Source organism: Eriocheir sinensis, unplaced genomic scaffold (assembly GCF_024679095.1).
Source record: "Eriocheir sinensis breed Jianghai 21 unplaced genomic scaffold, ASM2467909v1 Scaffold1463, whole genome shotgun sequence".
Lineage (NCBI taxonomy): Eukaryota > Metazoa > Arthropoda > Malacostraca > Decapoda > Varunidae > Eriocheir > Eriocheir sinensis.
Window position 1 is genome coordinate 41034 of NW_026110810.1, and position 8967 is coordinate 50000.

Sequence of the window (8967 nt, forward strand, 5' to 3'; positions counted from 1 at the left end):
CCCGCGGGAGGAGGCACGCCCCGCTGACCTTGGAACAACCCACATGCCCCTCGCACCACAGCGGGCGGCAACACCGCCGCTGCCGGGAGCACCGGCCCAAACCTCTTTCGGCAAATAGTCAGCAAGGATACCCGCGGACATCTCCCGGTGACTGCAAGTAGTTACCACTACCGTTTCCTGCAAGGCGTCTTCTCAAGAGGTTACACACCCAAGTCGTCTTATCTGCCACCGCGACCCATCTCTCAATATAACAAGAACGCCGCAGCCGTCCTACGTCTGGCGGCAGTGTTCCGGCACCCAGCTACGGCCGGTCAAATCGCTGGGTCAGCAGTTTCCAGCAGCCATTACGAGTCCACCGATGTCCGCCCTTCCCTCATCTCTCACCGCCGCTCCTGCCGAGGCCGAGGTTTCCCGACGCGACTCCAACGACTGCACATACCCCAGGGCGTCACCAACCTTTGCCCTCTCCACTACATCAGCTGATTAATCTTGGTATTTGTGGATATTCCCTTCTGGTCAAAATATGCCGGCTCGGCTTATTTCAGTTTTGTTTCGAGCAGAGGCACGACCTTTTTATTTCTGTGTTCCTAACACTGTTAATCAGTCATAATTGTGAGAGTAACGTTCATTCGCATACGATATTGATCCTTTCTTATTGTTTGCTAGCGGTATACTGTGAGTTCCCTGATCAGTGTGCCCTGCCTCCGTTTTCTCTTCGCCGCTCGAGGGAAAACGAGAGCTTCAAAGGTATACTCACTTAATTTTCTCCTACCCAAAATACCGCAGTATTTATGGAGTTATTATTTTTTTTCATATACCCATAACATTATGACATTCCATTATAACCTTAACTTTTATTACGTCTAACTGGCACCTTGCTAGCCATTCTTTTTTTTTTTTTTTTTAGGGTTTCGGCGCAAACTATTAGCCTAATTCATACACGTTACGTTTATTGGTTAATAATTACAGCTATCAAAATATGCTCCTATGTTGTAACTGATTTACACCATAGTATGAACGAAGACACTGTCGCTAAACTCGGCGACACTTTTATGCATTTAACACAGACCACAGACGAAGAGGGTACGGAACACGATACCAAAACCGGTGAATTTACTAAGGTAATCTTATGTTCAGGCACTCATTATTTATCAATTCCAGGCCGCAGAATTCGTTCACCTCCGGGTTCGTCGGCATACTTACAACCCACTCAAGGTTCAAGAACACCCTCACCATCAACCCCTCGCAACAGCCGCAACATTGCAGGCTCAAAGTAAGGCATCTCTCACCTGCAGTTTTTGCAAACAATCAGGACATTCTGTACATTCTTGCTTCGCGAAACGTAGGGAATCAACACATTCAAGACAGGGCTCTGATAGGAGGTCAGGAGGTTACAGGGGCGGGCATCATTCATCACACAAGAATCCTAGGCTAAGCCATCAGCGGAAGGCTGCCTTTTGCCTTGTCCACGGGAATTGTTTTCATGATTCAGACAGTTGTCCTGCAATACAAAAAATCAAGGAGGAACAGAAGTACAAGTCCTCGGCGGACAGTAAACCACACTCCTCCTCTTCTCAGAATAAAAAGACATGACTTCGTGACAGCCCCAAGGCGTACATCCACGTGTCCTTTAAGGACAATACTAATTGGGAGCAACTTGACTCCGTCATTGCCGCCTTGGGACGGACAAACATAATTGCCCTCCCTTGCAAAGTGGGCAAAATTTCACTCACCTTAGCGGTAGACACAGGTGCGACAGTCAATGTCATCTCAGACTCCGCTTACGGGTCACTGACACGACAGGCGAGGAGAAAATTGGCCGCTCAAGAGAACGACCTGAATGTGGTAGGCGTGACGGGCACCACTTTGGGAATCCTTGGGCGAGTACCACTAACAGTCAGCTTACATGAAAAAGTATGTCCCTTTCGAGATTTATTTTATGTCTCTAGCAGGTTTGCCTTACCTGTGGATGGGATCTTAGGATTAAACGCCATGAAAGACCTGCACATCGCCATAAACCCTGAAAGCAACGCGATCGTGTATCAAGGCCGACTCATACAGGGATGGTAAATCCATCGCCTCTGTCACCTGTAATCCCACCCTCAGAGGGAAAATGACCAACCCACCACAGACTCAGGGTCTGCCACCGCCCAAGTGTCACCTCTTACGGTCAAACCACACGAAAACATTGCAGACTTGTGGCAGACAGTAACGGCAGTCGTAGAAGGTCCTCAAATAGTTCCGGATCGTGCTGGAAAACTTGTTAAAATCCGTTTGCCTAACGCCCCTCCAACGGGCAGTGATGTGTGTATCGACAGAGCTCCTCACATACACCGCGTGACGGTGGAGGTAACTCTTGCGACAGTCAAGGAGGGAGGTTTTGCAGAGGCATTGGTAATAAACACGTCTGGATCCCCTGTATCCTTAAAACACGGTGTTAGATTATGCCAGTGTCTAGTGTATGGGAGAAATGTCGCCCCGGAACCAGCTGAATACCCTTCAGCCCAAGTCTCAGGCATAACCTTGGCGTGTCAGGCTTCTCCCAAACAAGACACAGCTAATTTAGAGGCATTCCTAAAAGTTGCACACTATTCCGAAATTAAGCCAACCTTAGTCCAGCTACTGGAACATTATAGGGGGGCGCTTGCTCTACCAGGCGAGCCGCTTGGAGTTACGCAGTGTGCTGAACACCACATTAAGTTAAAACCCAATACAAATCCTGTATATATCAATGTGTATAAACTCCCCCACAGTCAGAGGGAGGTCGTACAACAACTTATCTCTGAAATGTTAGAACAAGGTGTCATCAAAGAATCGAATTCCCCGTGGAATTCACCCTTGTTTCTGGTTCCAAAGAAAGACGGTTCTTATCGTCCTGTGATTGATTTCCGGCGTGTGAACACCGCGACCGTGGATGATCATTTTCCGCTTCCCGTTCTTAGAGATATTCTGATGTGTCTCGGTAGAGGAAATAAAGTATTTACGAGTCTTGATCTGGTCAGTGGCTACTGGCAACTGCCCATGGCCCCCGAGTCACGTGAAATAACGGCTTTCAGCACAACCTCATGGCCACTATGAGTGGACGAGGATGCCGTTCGGGTTCAAAGGAGCTCCCTTGACATTCCAAAGGACAATGAACAGTATTTTTGGTGACTTGCTGGGCAACTCTGTCTATGTGTATTTAGACAACATCATCATAGCAAGTAAAGACGTGCATGCACACATGGAAACCCTAAAAGCAGTCCTACACAGACTTCAAGAGGTCGGATTAAAGCTCAAAATCACCAATTGTGAATTCTTAAAGCCTCGGATCAAGTTCTTGGGGCATGTCGTGGACGAATTCGGCATCCACACAGTGGACGACAAAATAAAAGCTATTGCCGAGTTCCCTCAGCCAACGTCTACGGACAAGGTACGGTCTTTCTTGGGTGTCGCAGGTTATTACAGGCCTTTCATAAAGGACTTCGCAGCACGCGCGAGTCCCCTAACCCATCTATTAAAGAAAGACGTACCATTTCAGTGGCTCCCAGCTCAACAAACGAGCTTTGAGGATTTAAAGAAAGCGCTTACAGGCTCCGGTCCTTGTCTTTCCGGATTTCAGGACCCCTGTCAGCTTTGTACCGACGCTTCGGCTAGTGGACTAGGAGCCGCTCTTATGCAAACAGATACGTACGACAAAAGCCATGTAATAGCGTTCGCCAGTCGAGTGCTAACAGCTCCGGAAAAGAACTGTTCTGCTACCCACCTAGAGGCTCTTGCCATTGTGTGGGCTCTGAAGCATTTTCGTGACATAGTGATGGGGTACATAATTGTGGTGTATACGGACCACGCGGCCATAACTGATCTTTTCAAGGGAAAAAACCTACACGGCAACCGACGAGGACGTACGCGATTTGCGGGACCACTACGCTCATGTACTTTCCTTTACTGCCCGAAATCGCAGGGTGATCAACGCCAATTGTAGAAAACTTGCGCGGTTGCGTACTAACATTGAGGAACTGCTAGAGCAGACAAATAAGATGGTAGAGGTTATCAACATAGTTGTCAAGCAGATCGACCAGGTGAATCAGTTTCTCCTCCTAGATCAGGCCTTGCATGTATTGGAAAACGTCATTAACTCTGTCGCAACGGCAAATCAGCAGGTTATTAGCAACATGGTTGATGCAGCGCACGGTAGAGTCACACCTGCCTTGTTCCCTCTACACGATTTGAGAACGACTGTCCATATCGGGTATCAAAATTATAGCCTGACACCTTTATTCACCCCAGACATGAGTCAATATTTTTACCCCTTGATTGAGTCCAGCCTCACCCCCGATGCCATAATCATTCATGTTCCATTTCAGACGGCGGACGTGTTTGAGGCACACGAAATTGTCCTGTTCCCTTTTTCAGCTAAGGACAGTGTGTTAGCCCTGGACACGTCCCCGTCTCTTGTTCTAATCGCGAAGGATTTCGCTCTGTATTCAACGGGTAGCTACTCACTCTTGCAATATTGCAAGGAGACGGTCTTCGGGGGATTCTATTGCTCTGCGTCTCTCTTTGCGTTCCTACCAGTTCGGGGAGGGGTATGCGAGATCGCCCTCACTCACGTGAACGCGTCTGACGCTCTTTCCCTGTGCCCTTACAAGCAGCTAACACCAACGCCTGTTTTCCATAAGAACTTTCAGGGTCTGCATTATTTTTATTTCCCTCAGTCATTCTATGTATCGGTCATCTGCCCGGAGGGTACCACTTATCAACGGGTTACTGGTCACTATGCCATAGCGGAAGCATGCTATATCCGCTCCACTAACATAACAACGTACCCGTCCCGGATCCGTCTGGTTTTCACGGGCAATATTTCCCATCGAGTGTTTCCTCTACGGTCTCTCGATAACATTCACTTTTCCAGCATCTCTTATGTGACTAATTCCCTTAATTCATTGTCTTTCGCAAACAAAACAGAGTTTGCGTAAACCCTGGAGGAAACGCTGCCTGAATACCTGCATCTCCCCTACCTGTACCCTAGATTTTTTGTACCAATGTTTCTGATGTTCGTCAGTCTCGTCGTCATGTGCTACCTTATTAGGAGGAACTCTGTCCTGCACGATTATTTGGTTGTGCAGACACGGCGACTGGATGCAGTTAGGGCACTGGCAAGGTAGATTTTCCTTTTCTCAGGCAAGTCAGAGGACAGAAACCTGGCATTCCCCTGCTCCTATACTTAACATTGTACTATGTTTCACTACTGTATGTTTCACTACTTTATTTTTTTTAGGAGCTAGATGAACGTTTCATTGTCTGTAACTATGCCAGTTGATAGCTTCTTATACATGTGTCCTTATATTTATCTTTTGAGAGATTTCTTATGTTTCGTGTCACACGTTGTTTTTACCTCTCACTATTTATATTATGACTACAGATATGTTCTTACATAGCCAGTGTTTTAATGTAATTGTGTCATAGGCAGTCTGCTTGACAAACTCCCACTATGTATGTTAATGGTAACTAGACTGCTATTTAGATTCTTGTATATCGCGAGGTCGCGATAACTGGTAGGTGACCGAGCAGTGTTATAGTAGGATATCAATGTATTATTATTATTATTTAATATCACCACGAATTAGGCATACAATTGTCAATGGAAAAACTCCACGACAGATAGATCACGCCACCTTATAGGAATGTCGTCCGTCAGTGTTTACCGTCTCAGTTTTGTATACATCACATTTCATAGTGCGTGGAGGTCACCTTGACGTACGTGACCAATTGTAACAATTATTTTCCAACCTGTAACTCGTCACTCCTTCACGAGAGTCCGACTGACACACAACGGAGTCGCTCTCGCTACGACCCTTCTTGTACATATAGGCTACGAATATAATTCGCCTTAAGGAAACTGAAGTCTTAATCAACGCCCTTTAAACGCCCCCCGGCAAGCCCGTTACGTCGGTAAATGTTATAAATGAGATAACCTGCACACCTTGTATGTCGGTAAATGTGAGAAATGAGATAACCTGCACCCCTTGTACGTCGGTAAATGTGATAAATGAGATAACCTGAACCTCTTGTAGGTCGGTAAATGTGATCAATGAGGTAACCTACACCCCTTGTATGTCGGTAAATGTGATCAATAAGATAACCTACACCCCTTAAAAGTCGGTAAATGTGATAACTGAGATAACCTGCACCCCTTGTATCTCGGTATATGTGATTAATGAGATGCCCTCCACCCATTGAATGTCGGTAAATATGATAAATGAGGTACCCTACACCCCTTGTATGTCGTTAAATGTAATAAATGAGGTACCCTACACCCCTTGTATGTCGGTAAATGTGATAAATGAGGGGCCTGGTGGTCGGCCAAAGCCCGTCATGGCGCAGGCAATTTTTATAGTGGCGCTAGTTATGCTTGGCTCATGCTGCCCCCTGGAACTCATTTTTGATTCGCTTGTACGGTTTCTTCTAGAATCCGGGATGATAGGTGGTTTTCTGGACAGCCTGTGGATAGTCTTAAGCCACTCGGCGGTGACTAAAAAATCCCAGGTGGTAGCGTGGGGATTCGAATCGACATTGTCCATGGCGTGATGAATGCTGGCCCCGCACGCTAATCACTCAGCCACCGCCTACCTTTGTATGTCAGTAAATGTGAAAAATGAGATAACCTAAACCCCTTGTATGTTGGTAAATGTGATAAATGAGGTAATCTGAAACCTTGTATGTCAGTAAATGTGATAAATGAGATAACCTGCACCCCTTGTATGTCGGTAAATGTGATAAATGAGATAACCTACACCCCTTGTAAGTCGGTAAATGTGATAAATGAGATAACCTACACTCTCTTCTGATTGATGGTCATGTTTCTCGGATTCTCTCCATTTAATGGTAGGCTATCTGAATTATGGGTCCATGTCATTCTTGAATTTGGCCATTTTCCCATAAAAGCTGTCTTGCCGCCATCTTGCCTGGACAAACTACGATATCAACACTGCGTTTGTAAACATCGGGTTCCGCATGCGCAGATCAGGATGGGATGTCTTAGGATACGTGGATGGCAGATGACACAACACCGGCTCACTTAAAATCAAAACCTTATTTCTTATGTTCTTGTAACTAATTTATTTATGGACCAATATCTTTTATTCAGAAAGCTATTTCAACAGGAAGGATAGGAGATTAATGATCACTATCGCTCGTTTTTTATAGAATAGTAAAAAATATTTCCTAGATATCGATAATAAAATATTAAAAAGTTGAAAAATGTTTGTCAAAAATCTAAATCAACTTCAAACAAAAGTTAAAATAGCGAACATAATTCCGTTTTCATACTTTCAGAAGTTGAATAAAAACAATAGACTTAAATAAATGCCTAAAATAAGAAGTTAGGACAACATTTTTCTTTACCATGTTCTACATATATACCAAAAGAAAGAGGAAAAATAAAGATATTTATAAGCAAATAATTAAGTTATTACTTATTTGAAATTATTACTAAAAGAACGCCTAAAATAGGTGGTTCTTGTAATTATTATTAAAAAAAATAATAGTAATTATTATAAGTTTTAACGATCAGATGATCGGAATGGTGATCGGAACAGCAGTACTTAAAAAATGATCGGATGATCGGAATCGGATCAGCTGCCTAAACTGATCGGATGATCGGGGATCGGAACAGCAAAAAAGTGATCGGTGCCCATCACTGGAGGTGACCTTATAGAAGTGTTTAAAATGTTCAAGGGTTTCGACAACGTTAATGTTCATGATTATTTTAGTCTCTCAATCAAGTGTAACAAGAAACAATGGATACAAAATAACGAGGAAGTGTCTCAACTCAAATGAATCGAAACACTTCTTCAACCGTGTCATCAATGTATGGAATGGTTTGCCTCAAAACGTCGTCGAAAGCGAAACTATTTGCACGTTCAAAAACCGACTGGACAAATATTTAGAAGCTAACCCGAACATCCGCTTAGTCGTCGTGAATGATCTTTTTATTCATATAAACATTGTAATTTTTCTGTACTACATGGTATTCTTCCTTTTCATGCCAGCCTCGGCTGGAGGGACTGGTGGGAGGGGAGGAGCCCTCGCCTTTGCTGTCCTGTGTCTCTGACTCGTAGATTAGAGTACATGGTAGCAACAACAAACAGGCTAGTTAGGACCAAGAGGTCTGTGGCTGTTTGCTTTTCCTTTGTACTCCTGTGTACTCCTCCTCCTCCTCCTCAGCCAAGACCGATGCGGAGATATACTAAATAAACACTGTATCTGATGACCACCACCACCACCAACAACAACAACAACGTCACCACCACCATCACCACTACCACCACCAACAACAAAAGGACATAAATACCATAACCACCACCCACACCACCACCAACACCTGCTGCATGTCTCTCGCTCTCTTTCGCTCGTTTCTCTCTCTCTCTCTCTCTCTCTCTCTCTCTCTCTCTCTCTCTCTCTCTCTCTCTCTCTCTCTCTCATACCAAGGTGTCTGTTTCTGTTGAACTATCAATCAACTTACTTAATTTTCTCCTCCTCCTCCTACTCTTCGTCCTCCTCCTCGTCCTCCTCTTTCTCTTCCTCCTTAACATTCTCTTCTTCCGTCTCTTCTCTTCGTCTTCTTTTCCACCTCTTTCTGCTCTTCCTCCTCATCTTCCTCCTCATCCCCCTCCTCCTTCTCTTCCTCCTCCTTCCCCTCCCCCTTGCACACTGTCTTCTTCCCCAAGTTATCAGAAGCAGTAGTGGATAGATCTGTGGCGCACGTCGATCAGGTGGCGCGAAGTTATGTCCAGGTATGAAAAGTTGTGTTGGCTGCGGGCGGGGAGGGGCGTCCGTGGGGTGTTCTGCGGGGCGTCGCGTCTTGTTTGCTGATAACAGGCGATGCTTCAGCCAATTGCCAGGCTGCTGCCGCCCCTGGACACTCGTGGGTGGCTGCAGGGAAAAGGAGACGTGGTAGGAGGGCGAGAATCAGAAGTATTTGAA